The sequence below is a fragment of the Lichenostomus cassidix genome, chromosome 7 (assembly GCF_008360975.1).
Source record: "Lichenostomus cassidix isolate B80296 chromosome 7, HeHo_3.0, whole genome shotgun sequence".
Taxonomy (NCBI): Eukaryota; Metazoa; Chordata; class Aves; order Passeriformes; family Meliphagidae; genus Lichenostomus; species Lichenostomus cassidix.
The window spans coordinates 13,312,360-13,330,059 of NC_139488.1; the positions used below are offsets into that span (position 1 = coordinate 13,312,360).

Here is a 17,700-nt window from a genome sequence, read left to right on the forward strand (position 1 = left end):
ACCCGCGGAACAAAACGCGCAAATCCTCGTTCCTGCTGCAAGAAGGAAAGATGGGTTAAAAGCCAAACACCAAACCCCCAAACCTGAAATCTTTTAAGCTTTTTAGCCATACGACTTACTGAAGGCAGGCTGGTTTGCGAAGAGCCTCCCAAGCAAGCTTGATGTCTCCATTGGTTTTCATGAAACTGGGAGAGTGGTATATTATTTTTTCTGCATGGGGAAAATCACGGATGGTGGGAGGGAAAGGAGGAGTGTCTGTATACATAAGTGTCACATGACCTTGTAAAATTCATATGGCTATACTTATTTTTCTCCTGCATTAATGCTGGTTGTCTTTAGAAGCCAATGACTTACCTGTTCATTTTGGAAGATTTTATTTCTTTTGGATTTGTTATCTTGTGGGGCAAAAAATAATCACATGTGTGTTTCTACACTCTCGCTGCATTTTTACTAGTATTTTATATTTTTACTGGGCTATAGGTGTTTAGGAGGGGATGAACAGCAGTATATGTAGTAGATTTATTTTTTACTGTTTGATGACAGGTACACTGCATTTGGCCAAAGTAAACTATTTCATATAGCTGGTATCTTTATGTTACCATTCATGTGATGGATGAATGTTTCGTGAGACTGGAGAATCACACCTACTCCATTTTGAACGAATTGCCTCTTTTTTGTCTGTTCCCCCTAGTGCCCTCCAGACATGGATACATTAGCTTCTCAAACACCTTAGAGCAGAAAAATTAATTGATGAATGAATTATAGATGTTTATTGAAACAATATGTCTAAAACAACAAATCTTCCAATTTTATTGTCTTTAATCAGCTTTTCTCTGCTGAGAAGTTTCCTGTTAAAATAGAGGAACAGGAAAATTTCTTTATAAATCATCTTGAAGAACAAAAGTATAGGTCATAATCTAGGGAATACTTTCCACATAAGTTATATAAAGATCTAGACACATCCAAATTTAATACACTGATATCATTCTTGAGTGGGTGTGGTGGATAGCAGAATACAGCACTGCTTTTCTGCACCTAAGTTGGTATGTGGTTTTCCATATCACTGGGCAATACTCAAATTACTGTACAGAAGTCCATGTTACAGAAGCTTTTTATTTTCATGCAATAGAAAAGTAAGTGGCACTAAGGAATTTATTTATCACCTTTCTACAATTTTAATTTTCAGATATTTCCTTAAAATGGCTTCGTTTTTCTACTCAGATGACATGCAATGAAGCATCCTTCTATCACTGCTTCTCTGACTCAGCATATGATGAGAGTGAGAAAGGTATTACTAAGAGATAAACCACAGTTCAGGAAAGCAGTGTAGTGTACCAGCTGTTAATCTCTTGAAAGAGTATAAAAAATAATGTGAAAGAGAACACTGACAAATTTTATATGATCTTCGGTCTGTCTTCCTTGCCTAGTATCTTGAGACCACTGCCTTGAGGTTTGAATTTAAAATAGTTTCTTTACAGTGGAGTAGTGTATTGACGTAAATGGTTTCCAGCTTCTTGTGTGTTTCAGCCTGTTCCTTTCTTAGTAAAGTAAGCTCTGGTACAGGGAACACCTGTTGGTTTATAGTGTGAGACTGCTGCAATGCCTTTGCTAAATAATGGTTCACTGTGATTGATATTAAGAGGCTTTATTTTTCAAGAGGATGTCTCAGTCTTCTGACTGCCAGAATATATGGATATTGCCGTATTTCCCCCAAACCACTGATCTTTTTTAGCTGTTGCTTCTTTGAATTTGGTCCTTTATCTATTGCTTCAGCATTAAGGTTTTTAACACAATCACCTGGCTTTTTTAGCCAGAAATATTTAATTCTTTGTGCTTTAAATTGAAGATCTTTATCCTGTGTTAGTCTCATCTTTACTGGTCATACAACTTGCCTTCCTTATTCAAATGTTTTTCAGCCACTGGAGGGGGAAGTAAAAATATATCAAACTGGGGCAGAGTTAAATCTGAGTGACTAAGCCACTTAAGCAAATACTGGGAAGAATAGTGCTGAAGATCCCAGCTGTTAAATAATTTAGATTACCTTCTTAATAGAAGAAAAATCCAAATCTCTTGAGTTACAAATGAAGCCAAAAGTCGCAAAATAATCACACTCTGCCTTTTCTGTAACATTAAACAATAGTTTTATTGTGGAATTTTCAAGTAGAACTGAAATAATGTACTTCACAACTTCCCATTAACAATCTGTTCATACTGAGGACCCTGCTGATTAAATCTAGAACTTGTTACAAATGCTTACCAAAGCCAGAAATGTCCAGTTTCTGTTTCTGGCCCCAACAATAAGCCATTTTGTCATGTTTCACACCCTTTCTCTGCAATTGCTAGAAGAAAATGTGTTGATGCACAGCTGAATCGGGCAATGTTAGATAAACAGGCCTTGCAAAAAAGTGCAATCCAAATCTGTTTTATTGCTAAGGTTTAATAATACATTGAAATGACAGCAGGCTGCTGAGTAGTCAAGTTTAACCCATTTCTATGTAGAGTATTAATTTTGTTTATGAAAATGTTAATTACAAAACCAAAGTTGACATATTGAGTAAGTCCTCTAAAGAATTCAAAAAATATCTTTGATAATTGGCAGTCACAGATTTTGAGTGAGTACATACATGGAATGTTTTCTACCTTTAGGAATGTCTACAAGGTTAGGAAATGCCAGTAAAGAAACTTGTGCTGTAATTCCTGCTATAGTTGTTCTTCAGATTAACAAGGGATTTAATTTTCTTCTTGTCAATCTGCAAGTATTATCAGCACTTTAAAAAAGTGTTCATTGAGAATGGTGTATTATTTTTTAGATGTTAATACTAGAAATTAGTAATAACTATCCACTTAAACATATCAGTCCCTGTGAGAAAGGACTAAAACTCGTTAATGATAAAGATGGCTTATAATCATGCGTATAGGAAAATCTTACAAAGACTAAGAAAAGTATCTGCAGAATATTTTTGTGCAACTTGATCCAGATATATTGACTGACATTTTCTGACATTTCAATGAATTAAAGTCACTTCTCTGTTTTGTTCCAAGTAGGAGTTTCAGTTATTTGCTATGTCCAGCTTTAGCAGAAGTGTTTCGTGTAAGATGTTAAACAGATTGTTGAACTTGTTTTTTAAAATACATCTGTTAGTGAAGATCTCTTGAAATGTCTTGTTCTGTGAGCTGTCACCGTATTTGTCGGGAACTGTATAGAGGAAGATGACGTACATGACAATTTGAAACTGGCCTTATGTTAAATATTAGGAAAATAATTTTTTGCTGTCTTATAATGACTTAGTTGGATTTTAGGGGAGTAGAGAAAGAAAAGGGCTGGAGGGAAGCTCATTGGCACCCTTCATCCTCTCTGATAATTTCACTCTTCAGAAAGCTTTGGGAGCAGGTGTAGGGAGCCTGGCAGACACTTTTGTTCATATGACACTGAGAGCTGAGGTCCACTGCCAACTGCTGGCATGCGGTCCCTTGCTTCTGCCAGTGCTGTAATTGTCTCATTGTCCTTCCCTTTTACCAAAGACTTAGCAGTTTGCTGTTTTGGTAGGACCTGTAGTATTCCTGGTGTCTTTTTGTCCTTAAAAGTTTGTTAAAATAAGTAAAAAAAAAAAGTGGAATTGTGCTGTGCTTACAGTCAAGATGTGAAATAAAGTTATGTCTTGTAGTTACTTTAATTGTTGCCTTCTTGGCTCTTCCAGTAGGAAGAAACAGTTTGCTCCCCTAAGAAAAGCTCCAAGAAGAGCTTGTTGCTTGATACATGGGTAGATTTCATCTTGATGCAAATTCTGTCACCATGTTACCACTTTTCTGCCTTAAGAGCGGCCATATGTATTACAGAAAAGGTGGTTTATTCTATGTGATCATAGTCTTAATGTTTCAGCTTGGTTTTAGACTCCTGGTAAAATTGCTCCCCCCAAACTAAAACTGTTGACGATCAAGTAGTTTCTACTGCTGTTGTACAGTTGTGTATCAGTGATTTGTGAAAAACTCTGTGAGTTCTTTGAGGAAGTGCTGTAAACTTGTCACGGGTTACTCTTTGCAAAATTACACTTCATCTTCTGAAATCCAGTTGGTCATGGTAAAAGGAAAAATGTTTCAGAAATCTCCAAAAGACTTAATTGCTAACTTTACTGAAATTGTAATTGGTGAATTTGCATTATCTGCTTGTAAACTTGTATTTTAAAGGCTGTATCATTCAATAGTATTAGAAGTGCAAATAACAAGTATGTATCAAGCATTGATGGTAAAATAGTCCCGACTCAAGTGGTTGAATTCTTACTCTGATATCACGTTTGCACTTAAATCCCTTCAATATATGTAATAAAAAGGCTGCTGAGTTAAGTGCAACATTAAATGTTGAGTAAGTTATTGGATAATGTGAAAAATGCTAACTTTACAACATAGAATTCATAATGTGGGGTTTTCTTGTGCGTGTGTAATTTTATTCTTCTTGTAACTTAGAGATTATGCTAAGACAGTTTTGCCCAACTGTATTGTTTCAATCACTGATGAAGAAAGCCCACTTTTTTGACATCTGGGGATTTCTTTTCAATAGTTCGATCAATTGTTACGGTTAGATATTCTGTCTAAAATGCAGATTTGATTGAGTTAACCACTGGGAAAGAATATTGAAACTCTGTTTGACAGATTTTTCTCTCTCTCAGAGGTCTTGTAGATTTGTAGTGGTACTCTTATGTTTAACTGTGAAGTTGCTGAATTGATCCTTGTGATACACCAGTAGTGAAAAGATGTGATGTCACCAATAGACTTCGAGTTGCTATAGAAAATAGTGTTAGCAAAACAAATATGCAGGTTCTTTGAAAGAAGTAAAGTTCCCCATGTGTTGTTTATATACTTACTCCAGTCATTAATCTCCATGCAGATGCATTTGCTAAGGCTGGTATAGTCCCTGCTTGCATCTCTGCAAGTGCTGACCCAGTCTCAAGAACTGTGTGTTCCACTCAGTGGGTTTTTCTTTTCCATGTAGGTCCCGTAATGAGATAGTATTAGTAAGAGCAGAAGAGAAGCAGTGGAGACTGGAGACAACTTCTCTTCCCCTTACACTTTTCCTGGCAGAATTATCCTTAGGTAGCTTTAGAGATCACTAAACTATTGTGCATTAAAAATAGTCATAAAAAAACCAGAGACTGGCAAGATTAAATCCATGTAAGTTCTGTGATCCAGTTAACCTCATAATCCACAGCATGCCAAATGGATAAAATTGAAGGGGTGATGTGTTGGGAGCTGCTGAAAGGAGAAGCTACATCCTTCTATACATCTTCCTAGATCATGATTATATATTGTTTTGCAGAATTCAAGATTCTTTTACTTCTGGGATGTTAAAGCATTTTGAAAAATAAGGACAAACTCCCTTCCAGGCTGCTGTTTGTGTTTCATGAATGTTTAAAGGCATCAGTCCAGACTTTCAGAATCTGTTGTAGAAAATACTTTGCCCTGTGATTTTGTAAATAGTTTCATTTTCATATCTAGATGACTAATGTTATCTGTACTTACTTAGACAATCTGCTTTACAAAACTGGGATGGGTTCTAGCTCAGCATTGAAAATAATGTTTTCAGCATGCTTTCAAACATCTTAGGAGCAAGACTGGTTTTTGCGGCATAATGATGGTCTTCAGAGGTGAAATTGGTATGGGAAGCTTATTAGCTTTGCAGAAATACTGTGCTTGCATACTAATTGCCTTAATTTAAGTCCCATGGGATTTTTTCCTACACTGTGTCTGAGCTCATTGCTTGTTACTCTTTTGTGGTTTAGAGCAAGAAGTATTGAATTAGGTAAGAGGAGAAGTACTCTAACAAATTTGAAACCATTTCATTATGACTATGACAGTGTTCCCTCAGGTTTTCTCATATTGTTGCCAGAAGGCACATGAAGATAAGATCCAAAGTTCTTAAATTTGTGTTAACTCTGAGACTCTCTGTCGACAAGAATAAGACACCCTATGTAAAATAAATGCAGTATCTATTCTTGCGTCCTGCAAAGACAGTGTTCACTGCCCAGGGAGATTTCTCTCCATTGTTCTGTGGGAAGTACAATATTTATGGATTGTGTCTGGACTTAAAGCCTCATTCTTTGGTATTGCACTGTTGGCTGTTCTAAGCAGTTTCTCGCTCGTGTATGGTTGTTCTTGATTTCATCCTGACTTGCCTGTTTCATGCCTGTATAGCGATGAGGCATCTTGCATAGGATTTTTGATTCTATGCCAGAAGCCAAGAATTCCAAGCTGTCTTTATTTATAGAATCATAGAATTGTTTAGGTTGGAAAAGACCTTTAAGATTGAGTCCAACCATTAACCCAGCACTGCCAAGTCCACCACTAAACCATGCTTGAGTTGATTTTGTATATGTAAAGGTCATTGGAGTCTAGATGTGAGAAAAACATGCACAAAACCCCCAAACATGCTAGCCACTTACTTGTCCTTACCTTAGTAATTTTGCTTCTTGCTCTTCTTGCTAGAAGAATCACTGTGATGTTATTGCACCATTTAAAACTGAGTTAATCATTGTTAGAATCTGTTTTAATAAACCTATGCAAGTTTGGACTTCCAGGGTGTCAGTAATCATTCCTCTTCACAGGTGACTAAAGACTTTGCATAAATGTGGTTTATAGTACATTTTTTTAAAAATCCCCATCATGAAAAAATTATTAGGTTGTTCTGAGCCTTTAAATAAAAATGCTGTACAGACCTCTGTTCTCCAACGAAGTTGTCACTTAGGTTTTTAATGCATGACTCAAGAGAATGACCTTTTACTTGAAGGTGTGGTTCTTAGTGGCTTTGACAGAAACATGGGTGACTGCATGCTGTTCCCAGAAAAGTGTCCTGCAAGCTGTGTGTATCAGTGCACATTTCTAGTACTCTGGAGTTTAGTTAACAGCAGTCATGTCTGAGGGTTCTTCTATCTATTCAATAGTGGCATTTTTTTTGGGGTGGAGGAAGGAAGTCAGTAGTTTTCAGTCACTAGTGACCTTGCAATAAGTGATCCTGGCTAAGACTTGATCCGTCTCTGTGCACGTCACAGGTCAGGAGAACCATTCTGCCTGAAGCTGGATAAGAGAAGATCACTTTTTCTTTCATCTTTACTCTGTTGTGTCTATTAATAAGTAACTTAGTGATATCTTACGATCAGTTCTGTGGAACTGAAAGGCTGTTTGTCACATTGATGTGAATGTCAGCAATAAATTCTTGCCCAGGGCAGAAGGAAAGAATTATTTTCATGAAGAAATAGTCGGTTGTTCTGGATTAGAGACCTCGGAGATACTTTCTGAGAAGCATGGCAAAAGTGAGAAGTCTCATTTTCAGCAATTACATGGAAGGAGGAGGGTCCCATAGAAAGGTGTGAGTGTTTCTTCCTTTCTGGCAGTTTTTAGAGCAGAAAATGGAACCAGTATGGAAATTAGTGAAATTTTCAAGAGGAACCACATATCCACATCACAGTTGTTAAAATGAAACCTACAGTGTCTTTATGAAGAATGCTCTGTGTTAACTCCAGGCCATTTGATAGTGCAGCATACAGCTTAACCTTCTGTGCTTCCTATCCCAGTTAGTGAAAATCAGAGATGTTCTAGTTAAAAATAAATGAGAAAGCAAACCCCCTAAAAGCACTGTCCTTGTAATTAGCTTGAGTGAAACTCTGTTTTGGTACTGTTTATACCTACTCAGCTTGGATGTGTGTAAAAAGTTCAGAAGGTTCTCAAAACCAAGAAGTTAAAAAAAAAAAAAGCCCTTGGGATTAGTTATTACTACTTTGTAATATTACTACTTAAATTATCTTTTATCAACCGTAATGGAATATTTCTGGAACGACTGGCGTGCATTGTGGGGTTGAAAGTCCAGCACAGAGTAAACAAAGTGTTTTCAGACTATGGACTTTCAACATCAATGGTGTTTCATTTTTGAACTGTGATGACTTGGGTGCCTCTCTCTTTGTAAAGAGGTGTCAATCTTCATTCTCCTGAAGGATCAGGTAGTCAATATATTTACCAGTATCATGTAGGAAGTTAGCTTGTGTAGAGTGGGAGGCCTGAAAGCTTAGGGAATGATTTTATGTGTCCATTATTTTTCTAGATCATTTGAAAGTATGTTAGCTTTGTGTGGCCTTTAAATTTAAAATACATGTAGTGTAGTTAAAAAGCATTCACTTGATGCAAATTACTTTGATTTAATGTACACACTGCCTTGCTGTCCTTTCACGTAAGGTGTTTAAATTGAACCTGCTTGCTTTATGGCCTAAAGACTGATCTGAGTGCAGTACATAAGTCAAGATATGGTATTATCTTTCACTTTTTAAATTATTCCTCATTATTTAGTACATCTGATTATTAATGTTTTCCACCAGTTCTTGTGAAGCATATACTTTCTAATTTTGAAGATGGCGATGCAAATTTTGTCCTGTATAATGTGACTGTTGCCCAACCTCATGTCTTTTTATACTTTAGTGTAAAAGATGCATTAACAAGTAATAAAATAGGACTGTATTTGCCAAACAGGAGAATGTGCTTTAAAACAATGTCTTCCTAAGACTTTATCTTAGGACTTTACCTTAGTGTTTTGATTTTGAATAGGTTTATATAACCCCTTCTGAGCTTGAATTCCACCTGCATTTTTTTCTAATCTTGAAGGTACGCGGTTTTTCATTTGTTTAGAATGTATGTCACCTGAAACTAGGAGACCAGAATTATTTTTTTTTAAGTTATTCTCATTAACTTTCTGAGATAAGCTTGATCTGGCATGCTTTTTAATACAACTCGTGACAGGCTGTGAGCATTTGAGAACAATATTTCTGTACACATGTTCTGATGAAATATGATACAATGCTACAAGATATTGATGTGTCTTGTGTAGTACATTGTTCTAGTTAAAGCTGCCTAAATCTTTTTTTTTTTTCTATTTCAGAGTGACTTGAAAAGCAAGATAAAGGATTGGTTGTTCTCTTATGAAAGTGTAAAAATTGCAGCTGGCCTTATGTTGTCTGCATTCTTTTTGCCTTGCAGTGTGGATTTAAATATTTGGGTTTACAACTGCGCATGCCTTCACTATATGACGATGTGCCCGTAAGAGTTGTGAAGGCACAGCTACTGATAGATTCAACAGCTGCTGCTTTGTTCATAAAATGACTCCTTCTGAATTGAGTTGAACTGTTGGTATTTTAGAATGATTCAGCCAGTATTATTGACAGGAATATTGAACTAAGGTATATTAAAAAGTAGGGCTTTTCTTGGTTTTGCAATATGACTAAGTATTTTGTATCTGGATACGGTGTGTAAACTATGCATCATAAATCATTGCATTTTATTGTGTCTGTTTATTCCAAGACACTCACAGTAAATATCTAACTTTTTGGAGTTTAGTGATAGCCATTGTTTGAAATGATGATATGTAGGGTGTGAAGTTGTTTTGGTTTTTTAGTAGAATTTGGAATATGTAGATGGTTAATTATTTAAAATATTACATTATTAGTTCACTTTTCAAAAGAAAACTTAAAATTTTGCCTGACATGACTTATTGTGGAGGGCTGTAATGCTGTGATGGAGTCATCTATTAAACTGAAGGGCACAACTCTGAGGTAATTGAAGGTCCAGTAAAAGATGCTCTTAGTTTGCTTAATATTTCTGCCATAATTTCTCGAGTTCTGCTTGCATTCATCATGTGACGAGTAACATTTCACTGGGGAGGATAGCAGCAGTCTGCTACCACATAGGTAGCTATGTGGAACTACTTTGAATGTGTGATTTGAGGCTTGTATTTCAACTGTAGTACATACTGATGATCCTTCTGTCATTAGATGTGCATGTAATAGCCTGGTATTTAATGGCATACAGATAGATAACTATGTAGTTTTTATATTTTTATTGTCACTGTACTGCCAACGTATTTTACAGATCATATTTAGAAAGTATGTTTGTAATTAACTGTGATCTATTACTTTTCAAAGATTATCAGAATAAGCACTGAATTAATATCCATGACTTGGCATTATGTAAAAATCAATTTGTGCCCTCTCTGTATTGCTGAGCTTTCACAGTGTCTTGAGGAACAGGACATTAAAAGAGGAAGTTAGGTCTGCCACAGAGGAAGCATTATATTATGGATTAAATGCTGTCCTTGTCATCTTTGAAACACACTTTTTCTGCTCTCATGTTACATTCATTTTTTTTTTCTTCATACAGTCTTCCACTCCTCTAGTTGAGTTGCAGACAACGAGTAGGTTTGAAATTTGTATGTGTAGCTTTCTTGTCCTCTTTTTGGGAATTGCTCTTGGAATGTTTGCTTCTGAAATGCTTCTTGATTTGAAAGTGGGTAGGTAGAAAAATACTTTTTTCTGTGCTCAGTTCCTTCCTGTACTTGGGTTTACGTTTGCACTCATGCTCTTAATGTCTTTGGCTAGAACTGTCCCACAGGAGATATTGTGTCCACTGAGAACTGGGCAGGATATTGTTCTTGGTGTTCCCCATCTCAAAAGGCTCATGGTTGGAGGTTGGATGGTATTTATGAGCTATGCTAGTCCTATGCTTCATGTGTAGTCTGCTCAGCTGGGATGAGTTCTTAGATGATGCAGAGGAATTGAAAAAGGGGCTGAGAACTCAGTTTCTGTGACTTGATTGATTTTTTAAAAATAGGGTTTTTTAACTGTTAGCAATAATAGAGCTGGAAAGAGGTACTGTTAAAATTGACCTGACTGCGTAGCACAGAGCATGTGAATGATATATTGTTCTTTAATTGTTTTCTTCTGAAAGAAGGTTGTGACATCAGATAACAAGTTGAGGCCAGGAACAAGGACTTAGAATGCCTCCCGTTTGGTTTTCACAGGTATTGCTTCTTGAGTGATGTTGTGGGGCACACTCTGGCTTGTGATTGAGCTGTTTCATTTCTAGGGCTCATAAGTGGTTGTGCAGTGGAAAGAGACAGTGCCTTTGAAACAGTGCTAACAGGCATTAGTGAATTCCTGGTGGGCATTCGCTGTGGTGCTGCAATGGAACCAGAGCCAGTCACTTCCCTTAATAAGCATGCAGCTCCACTGGCAGCTCTGACAGCAAATGCTACTTATAGCATGCTAGCACCTCGTTGTTTTGTCATTCCTTGCTGATTGTTCTAGCTACTAGAACAGTAAAAGGCTATTAAATAATGAGTTTTGGCTAGTTTCTTGACTAAAATTGCCCTGTGCATGTTCATGCCCCGGCTTTCAAAGAGTCGTTATTGCACTAACTTTTCTCTGATTACAGTTATGTCAGGCTTTTGTTACACTGCTGTGTAATCAGACAGTATCAAAATGTGAGGTTAAGATTCTAGAATACTGTTGAACAGAAAAAGGACAGCAAAACAACATGATCCATATCTCTGGTTTTCTCTGAGTTGAGTAAAACAGAATTGTTTTTAAGACTTCTTTCAATATTATGGGAAAATTACCCAGGTAATTGCATCTGTATTTATTCTATTTCTATGTATCATCCTTCAAAGCGTGTTGAAGGATTTTTGTTACATGCAAAATAACAATTTCAGCTGAGTGTCAAATCCAGCTGTATGAAAACAGAGGTTGTTTCAGCTTCACCAGCACAATAAAACGTACCTTGTCTATAAATAGTTAAGTAAAAAAAAAAGCGCAAACCAACCCTAAGACCTAACTATGTCTTAAAGACTTTATTGGTATTTAAGTATCTGAGGAGTCTAGTAATGCTGGTAATACTATGTGCCTCTTTACTAGTGCTGTTTATGAGCAAGTGTGCAAAAAGTGTATTGGTATAAATAGAACGGTTCTTTCTAACTTTCTGATCTTTTTAATACATTTGCAGCTAGAAAATGATAGCAGAGAATACATTCTTGGCCCATGTCACCAGCACTGCTTAGCACTGCAATAAGAGCACTGTGTGGAAATCATTCCCAACTTTCTTCCACTGACTTTGGGCATGTTTTTATGTTTTCTGCAGAAAGTAGACTTACCTCATTTGCTTTTCTTTATGTGCAAAGGCGCAGAGAGTCTCCTGGTTGGGGTTTTTTGGTATTTGTTTGTGGTCTCTTGGCTTTTTTAAGACAAAGCTGGTAAAGTTTTCCTTCCAATCTTTGACTTGTAAAATTATTGTTTAAATGGTATCTACTGTCTTCTGTATGTGTGTAACATTGTCCAGTCCCAAATACACGAATCTTTCTTGACTTCTTAATACTCTTTCTTCATTCTGCTATCACTTCCTCTTGCAAAAAGGAATTTTATTATCTAACGCATCTTATTTGCGTTAGGTGAATCAGAAGATTTATGTAGAGAAACTTGGATTTTCATAACATTGTTAACTATTTCTTCTTTGGTTTTCTTTATTTGTAGCCTGGGGTTATTTTGGATACAGCATCTGAAATATTTTGCATAGTAGTGTCAAAAAGCATTGGGTTATTTTTCTATAAAAACCTTTTCCTTTCTACTTTATTAAATGTTTGGGTTGTCTTTGATCTGATTTTAAGTCTGATTTTTGTCCCACCCCAAGCTGCAAAATCAATTTGGCAATTAACGTCTCAATCTTCCATTCTATACAAAAATATATAGAACCTACATGTACTCATAGATGGTTGAACCTAGATACCTAACTCAGATGGTGATAGATGTTCTTATATTTTTATAAAATGGCTGATGATCATGTGAACTGTTTAAAAACTGTTCCTGTGACTTATGTCAAATCTCTTTAGCCGCAGAGTCACAAATAACATAATTCAGGCACTTGTTTCCTAATACACTTACATGCTATGAAAATTCAAATGTCTTCTCTGTTTCTGGGTGGGCTCCGTTATGGTTCTCTATTACTTTATTTTAAAGGCTCAAATGTAACTTCTCTCATTTATTCTAGAAACAGCCAGCTTGTCTTTCATCAGGCTGTGGTATGAAAAAACATTTTTCTCATTAAAGATTTACATCTGAAGTCTAATGTGGCACAGTCCCTGTCACAGTACTAGAAGTCTTCCTGAAAAGTATTGATGAAAGTGTTCTTGGATACTAGAATCAGAAAACACTGATCATGTTTTACTGAAGTTAGACTATCCATTTTAAAATCAGATTTCATTGTTCGTTGGCTTTGCTGATGTGTCATACTGATTGAAGAGCTGTTCTGCCTTGTCCTAATCTGCCAGCTTTTAAAAAGATACTTCCTTGTTTCTACGGTCAGGAACCAAAAGGCTTTGTTAGCTTTAATTCTGTTTCTACTACTGAGTAGAAGGAGAGGGGAAATTAATGCCATGGGATATATGACAAAAGAGCTATATTTCTGGTTACCAGACCATGTTCTCTACCCATCCCTCTTTCATGTTCCCGAGTTAGTAAGGGAACTGCTTGCTGTGATGTAAATGAACAAGACGAGATGCCCTGACCTGGATGAATGCACTTTAACATGCTTCTTGTGGAGGAAAAGGAGGAAGAAGAAGGTGGTGATTGAATAGGAAGAGCTGTAACACCTCATTTTTCTGATGGAGTAACATCTCCGGTTCTGAAGGGTGAAGATAGATGAAGTCCATCGCCTGTATAGATTTCATACCCTCTGAAGAAGCAGTTTTGTTTCATTCCAGTGTTCCCCTCTTGCTGATGGAGACAGATGTGTGGCACTATCAAATGAAACATTCCTTTACAGTCTGGACCTGGACCCTCCCATAAGTTATTCATAAATAAATATACACAAGGAATTTAGCTATATTCAGTAGTTATAAGCTACCTTTACTGCAGAGATGTGTTGGGTTGAAGGAAGAATGTGCAGAAAGCTCCACGTGGAATGAAATTTATAACTCTGCAAAAATGATTTTTTGTTTTCCTTTTTGACTTTTAAACCTGTTCTGATTTGTTACAAGCTGGCCCTTTAGAGTATGCTACGCTATAGCTCCTATCAACAAAACTTTATAAATCTTTTGGAAGGGTAAAAGGAGGAAGGTGCCAGCAAGACTTAGACCTGAATGGGCATTTGAAGTCTGAAGAAAGATAGAGAAATTATAAAAGCCATTAAATAATTCTTCTTTTTCAAAGCTTCATTGTAAATCCTTTCATGGTGCTACTGCTTTGATTTGATTCAGCTTGAGATAAAGATCTAAGATGCAAGCGTAAAAATCTTTTCTGCAAAAAATGAAACTATAAAAATCTTCCAGCCACTTCACACTGCACTGTTAGCAATCCAAGGAAATGAGACTGTAGGCTAATGGAATGTGCTACAAACTTCTGCATCTGCATAAACTTTTTCATAGTGCAGTAGACAAACACAACTAGGAAATTATTTTCATTTTAAATATTGAGATGGTACTGAATTAAGAGATTCATTGTAATGTGGCTTTTAAACTGATCATTGTCACCTACATTGTAAACAGCTACTCTTGCTGCTTTGTGCCTCATTTTGGCTACAGCAAATTAATGCCAGATCAGTTCTTTCTTGCCAACCCTTGTCTTTATGAAGACGTGAATGTGGTCCAAATAATTAGCATTTCTAGTGTCGCAAATTACATTCCTTATACAGTGTGGTCAACTCAGCTGCTTTAGCAGTAAAAATAGTCATTGTGGTACACATTCCACTTTCAGTGTTGTATTCTGTAGTTTATTCATCTGGCTCAATCCTTAGAGAGGTCTTTATACCAAAGAAGAAATGTTCCAGGAAACAAAAATAATTGTTCTTTTGGGATATTCAGAAAAAAACTTTACTCAGAGCCTTGCCAAATTCTTACACAGCTGCTAAGATGATATAATGTTTTTTTTTGTTTGACTAAGGTTGTAAATATGAACTTCCTTCCTCCTGCGTTTATAATTATTCTAGCTGTATGCAGAATTTGTGATAATTCCCTTCCAAATTTCTGTTGAGGGACAGTGTCTATGAAATGCTTACAGACTTCAGCATGCAGTTTATATTTGCTTATGAAATGGGTGACCTAATTTTCTGTGAGCTGGATATAACCTCCTCCCGTGGTCCTGCCAAAAGAATGTATGTCTAGAATAAGAATTTGTCCTGGTTTTATATAGCAGAAAAATCTTCAGCTGTGAGAATTCATGACCGCAATACCCTTAATCCTGGGAGGTGTTCACTATGGTTAAGTTGCAGATTTGGCCAGACTTCAAAAATAGCTCAGTGTGGACGGTAGGTTCTGTTTTGTTTGTATATGTCCGGTATTCCTGCATTTGTTGTGAGCCATGTTTCCTGCTGCCTTCCAAACTGAAGGAAATGACAGCACTGGCAATCAGCCTTATGGACACAGGCTTAAATATTTTGGAAGGGAACTGAACCTGGCTGCATCAATACTGTAAACTGGGGTTGTATTTGCCTTAGGAAGGGCATGGCTCTTGGAGCATGATGCAAACTCAGTATGCAATATGGTATTAAGCTCATTTTTAGCCCTGGTTTTCTAACTAAATTTTAATTCTTGAAATTGGATCTCTTTGTTTTCATATGAAGACATGAATTTTTACGTTCTATAGAAAAAGCTGAAATAGCATGTGTTAATAACTCATCTACAAAAGTTTTGAGGTTTTTAAACAGACTTGTAGTATCAACGTCTGTAAAAGGTGTTCTGTTTTGTTGGGTTTTATTGTTTAAACAGTATCTTAATAATACTACATTTCTGTCAGGGAAAGATGAAGCAATTAAAATATCTGGCTAGTTAAGAAAAGTCATCTGTTTAGACTTCTTGCAAACTTTCCATTTTCCCATTGAGTTCAGGAATGATTCGGCCTTGATGGCATCTAATATTAAGCTGTGATAGCAAAAAAACCAGTAACATTTGTTGCTGGACAAACTGTTGCTTACTTGAAGTTTTCTGAAATTTGTGTGTTGGACTCTAAATTGTCTAATAAAGTAATAATAAATACAGTATATATGTTTTGTGATGCTCTTTAGAGGCCACATGATTTCAACAGCAACAAGCTGTCTGTGCAGAGTATCACAAGATACTCTAGCCACGGCCAAGAGTACAGTTGGCTGGTACCTTTGTTTGATTACTGAGCTCTGTACACCTCTTGAAACCAAAAATTTCTAAGATGCCATTTGCATTAGGAAAACCTTAAGAGTGTCCTAGAGAGATATGTCTGCACTGGGCAAGGACATTGGAAAGTAGTCATTCTCCCTTTTTTAGAAAACAGAATATAAGGGTCCTTCTTCATCTTTCTGTAAGAGAAAAATGATTGCAAACACTGGGAAACAAAAATTGGGTATGGTTGCAATTAGCGTTCTATCAAAAAACTTAGAATTAAGGTACTAGGGATGTACAGCAGAGTAGCAGGGTTCTTGTATTTTTTACACCAAGTAAAGATGTAGCAGAAGATATTTTAAAATAAGTATCATTCCAAAGGAATTTCGAAGTCCTGCCTCGGGCAATGTGTTGAAAAGATTAAAAAATTTTTACTTTTCCTGAGTTATTGCAGACTTAGTTTGGTGCTGTTACTTTCTGGTCATTACACAGAATTTTGTGAGCCCTTATTATTCCTTGCCTGGAATTATGAGTGATCCCAGTATTCTTATGAAAGAATTTGAATTAAGCTGTTTTTGAAAGTATTATGGTATAACATTAACCTTTTGTGCTCTCCCCGCTGCCTTTCCCCACCCAAAAAAACAAGGTGCAAACCCCCAAACCAAATGTAGTTTTACTGGCATGTAAAAGTTTTGAAAGCAGATTATGTAGTCTGGAGGGCTGTGAAGAAATGTAGGAGGAAGGGTGCTCTGTTGCTTCTGCCTGAAGCTGCTCACCTCATTTCTCATTGCTTACTGCAGTCAGAGGCGCTCAGCTGGATGCTGGTGGTGCCAGCTGATTGTGAATACTCATCTGAATGAAGCCACATACAAACATTAAAACAAATGTGAACTCGAGTATTATGACATAATCATTTTTGTGTGAAGGCTGCAGAATATTTCTTACACTGCCAGGAGAGGCAGCCTCTGTCAGCTAGTTAATGTGTATGGTTCCGACAACAAGAAATTGAACTTTAACTTATGCACTTAGTAGTAAACTGCACAGTTGTAGCTGCACTCAGAGGAGATAATTCATGGAATCACAGTTTATCTCAAGTTGGAAGGGGTCCAGTAAGGATCATTGTGTCCAACTCCCTGTTCCTCACAGGACTTCCAAAACCAAAACCATATGACATGACTTAAGATCATCATCCAAGTGCTCCTTGAACTCTGGCAGGCTTGGTGCTCTGACCACGCTGCTGGAGAGCTGTTCCAGTGCCTAACCACCACCCTCTCAGTGAAGAACCTTTTCCTGCTGTTCAGGCTTAATTTCCCCTGGTGCAGCTTCATGCCACTTCATACCTTTTCATGTGGCAAAGGAACGTTTGCATCCAAGGGAAGGATGTCTTGTTTGTTCCTGAAAACTTGGGAAAACAGCGCTACAAATATAAGCCTGTTAAACTCTGAGCCCCTTCCAATTGTACGGTTTGGTGGAATTTGTGTTCAGTTGTACCTGTATGTCATCAGTTCTGTGATGCTTTTTAACAGAGCTGCACCTTTGCTCATGCACAAACATTTAAATGTTATAAATACCTAGAGACTACTCTAGTGATTAGCTTATGTTGACAATGCTTTTATTATATAAATAATATTTTTTTAAAATTATATATATCTATACAGACATACTCTCAAGCAGGCATGTTGTCTTTGAGTTAGTTCTGAGAAATACCACAGATACATCTAAGGTCCCATGCTTGTGAAACAAGTTTTTAGTTTGCAGAAATGTCTGACCAGTGC

The 17,700-nt window shown here is 36.7% G+C and overlaps 1 protein-coding gene and 1 long non-coding RNA gene across 5 annotated transcripts in view; one reads left to right on the plus strand and one right to left on the minus strand.

The window, feature by feature from the left end:
- The window catches only part of RAPH1 (Ras association (RalGDS/AF-6) and pleckstrin homology domains 1), an 84,400-nt gene that overhangs the window by 570 nt on the left and 66,130 nt on the right, over positions 1-17,700 (plus strand). The window contains exon 1 of one of the 4 annotated variants that reach the window (XM_085066266.1): positions 7,167-7,357. The exons of the other annotated variants lie outside the window; for them this stretch is intronic. The gene's annotated coding sequence lies outside the window, so the exon portion shown is untranslated. Of the gene's footprint in view, positions 1-7,166; positions 7,358-17,700 lie in introns of those variants that run through there. 4 annotated transcript variants of the gene reach the window in all.
- LOC146434578 (uncharacterized) lies at positions 772-4,985 on the minus strand. Its single transcript, XR_014853447.1, has 3 exons — positions 4,860-4,985; positions 2,258-2,339; positions 772-848 (listed from the first exon to the last, which is right to left on the minus strand). It is a non-coding gene; the product is annotated as an uncharacterized LOC146434578 (long non-coding RNA).